Source organism: Sphaerodactylus townsendi, linkage group LG02 (genome assembly GCF_021028975.2).
Source record: "Sphaerodactylus townsendi isolate TG3544 linkage group LG02, MPM_Stown_v2.3, whole genome shotgun sequence".
NCBI classification, from domain to species: Eukaryota; Metazoa; Chordata; class Lepidosauria; order Squamata; family Sphaerodactylidae; genus Sphaerodactylus; species Sphaerodactylus townsendi.
Window position 1 is genome coordinate 173,311,797 of NC_059426.1, and position 3,249 is coordinate 173,315,045.

Below are 3,249 nucleotides of genomic sequence, written 5' to 3' on the forward strand. Positions count from 1 at the left end.
CTTCTCCTTCTCCTTCTCCTTCTCCTCCTCCTTCTCCTTCTCCTTCTTCTCCTTCTCCTTCTTCGCAAGTCAAAGTGCTCTGATTCTCGAAATCTCACGCTCAAAATCTCATAAGGCACTACTGGACTTTAAGCTCGCTGTTCCAGGGCAGGCCAAAACAACGATCCTCTGAAACGGTTTTCCTTTGGCTTCTTTGTCTTTAACCTAATTAATTTTTTCCTGATTCTCTCCCAGCTGGGTTTTTCTCTTAGGGATAATAAATGGCCAATTATCAGCTATGGGGGGTGGGGTTGAAAAAAGGCTTAAAGGCTTTTTTTCCTTTTTAGAATGCCCCAAACCTCCCTTTATAGCTTTTAATTGTTAATCTTCCTGGTTATAAATAACAATTATTTTTTCAAAATGAAGTTTTTAAAAAAGGGATAAATGTTGCTGTTCTGCAACAGGAGCGGATCATTAACCATTTATTGAGAAATAAAGAATAAAAAGTGCCACAGACCATGTCTGAAAAAAAACACCCCTCTGGAAGGCAGCAGGTCAACCACAGTGGGCCTTTCCCCACTTACCTTAAGCCCCGCGCTACTCTCCTCAAGTAGCGCGGGGTCCCCCGGCACTCCCCACGACAGGGGCGGCGACAGCGCAGCCGCCCTGACGCTGCCGCTGTCGCGCCCCCTCAGTGCGCGGCATCCCTGGCGCTCTTGTAAAGGGCGCCTTTTGACGACCCTGCGCAGAGGGCGGGGTCGTGGGGATGCCCGGGCGCACACCAGGGATGCCGCGCGCTGAGAGCAGCGCGCGGCATAGGGGGGATCCCGGAGAGTGGGGAAACGCCCAGTGTCACCTGGATAGTTGGTTCCGAAAGGTGAACAGTAAAGACCCAGCTAGACATTGTTTTTTTGACTGGCTAAATACATAGCTGGGTAAGGGAGTTCAGATTCCCTGGAAGAAGAATAGAAGAAGAGTTTGTATTTATTCTCTGCTTTTCTCTATCTTAAGGAGTCTCAAAGCAGATTAGAATCACCTTCCCCTCCCCACAACAGACACCTGGTGAGGTAGGTGGGGCTGAGAGAGTTCCGAAAGAACTGCAATTGGACCAAGGTCATCCAGCAGGCTTTATGTGGAGGAGGGGAGAAGTATTGGTGGTTTTCATGATGCCCACAGATACTGTAGTAGAACCAAGAAAGCGCGTCACACACCCAAAGACGGAGGTTGCACTGAACCATTATATATATATATAACTTCCTTTTCACAAATTCTAACACATCAATTCATGTGGGACAAATATTTTTATCCAAACTTACAGACATTCAAATACCAGTAGACCATAACCATGGTTCAACAAACTGAAAATAAATCCATTTCCACAATTTTTTCATTGAATCAATGTCATATCATATCTCGATATGACATTGATTCTATGAAAAAATTGTGGAAATGGATGATTATTGTTCCTATATGGGAACACACTGAAGATTTATTTTCAGTTTGTTGAACCATGGTTATGGTCTACTGGTATTTGAATGTCTGTAAGTTTGGATAAAAATATTTGTCCCATATGAATTGATGCGTTAGAATTTGTGAAAAGGAGGTTTTATACACACACCCACACACCCACACACACACATACATACATACATACATACATACACCCATATACATATACACACATATATACACATACATATACACACATATACATATACACACATATACATATACACACATATACATATACACACATGTACATATACACATATACATATACACATACACATACATATACACATACATATACATACATATACACACACACACACACTTTATATATATAGGTTCAGTGCAACCTCCGTCTTTGGGTGTGTGACACGCTTTCTTGGTTCTATTATATTACGTTACACACATTGGGATTTGATTGTTATATGCCCACAGATACTGTATTTGAGACCTTTGGACTACCGGTAATTGGTTGCCTCCTTTTTCTTACTGACTCTGTTCCTATTAGCTGCCTGTAGGGTTGCCAATGTCCAGGTGAAGCCTGGAGATCTCCTAGAACTACAACTAATCTCCACACTACCAGGAGACTTTCAGCCATCACCTGGAGGCTGAGAACCCCGCCCTTCCTCAAACTCTGCCTCCCTCTGGCTTCACCCCCTAAATCTCCACTTATTTTCCAACCCTGAGTGGGCAACCCTACAGTAAGGCAAATCGGTGCTGGAACCACAGGATCTTCTTGTGGGGGGTGACAAGAATATGGGACTCCAGCCCTACATAGATTTGCTTGGTGCCAAATCGACAGACTTTTAGGGGCTAGGCCAAAAGTTTTTTTAAAAATCGTCCCTTGCTTTAGATCAGGGGTGTCCAACTATGGTGCTTCAGATGTTCATGGACTACAATTCCCACCAGCCCCTGCTGGCATGGCCAATGCCATAGCCAGCAGGGGCTGCTGGGAATTGTAGTCCATGAACCTCTGAAGCATCAGAGTTGGACACCCTGCTTTCGATAACTGCCACACACACAGACATAGACATTCTGATTTTTAAACAAAGGCCATTTATACAGTTGTGGTCTTCTTCACACTGAAAGCAAGCAGAGTTCAGCAGACAAACTGTGCTGCAGGCAGCGCGCTGCCTCCTCATGCGTAAACAGAGAAACGAGAGGAGGTCCTACGACAAGCTCACTATGCAGCGAAGAGCCCCGAGGTAAACGTTCCGTGCATAATGGGCCAGGCAGTAATTGCATTTCCTTTAAAAAAGAAAATCTGTCGGCTCAGAAAGGTTAACACGACTTACAGGTGAGATCGCTAGCATCTGATCGGTCTTATCGCAGCATGCCAGGAATTAATGATTGCTCTGCCATCTGGGAGAACTTAACCCAGACATGGAGAAGTTTGAATGGTTTAATTGGACTCACACAGAAGTCCGGGCAGCCTCACGGAAACTCTTTGCCATGTACAAAGCGGAAGAGGCTGTTGCGTTTGAAAGCAAAAAAGGATCTGATCAGAGGCAGGTAGGAAAATTAAAAAAAATGATTTGAGCTCGAAAGGCTCTAGCTGTTCATTTATTTATTTTAATGTTATCACTACATATATATCCTGCCAACCTCCCGTAGGACTCAGGGCGGCTCACAAATAAAAGCATACAAAACCACACAATACAACAAATAATATAAAATATACATTGGAACATTGGAAGCATTGATCTGATATTGCAAATGCCTTAACAGTCCAGGTGCTCGGGAGCAACAGCCGCAGAAGGC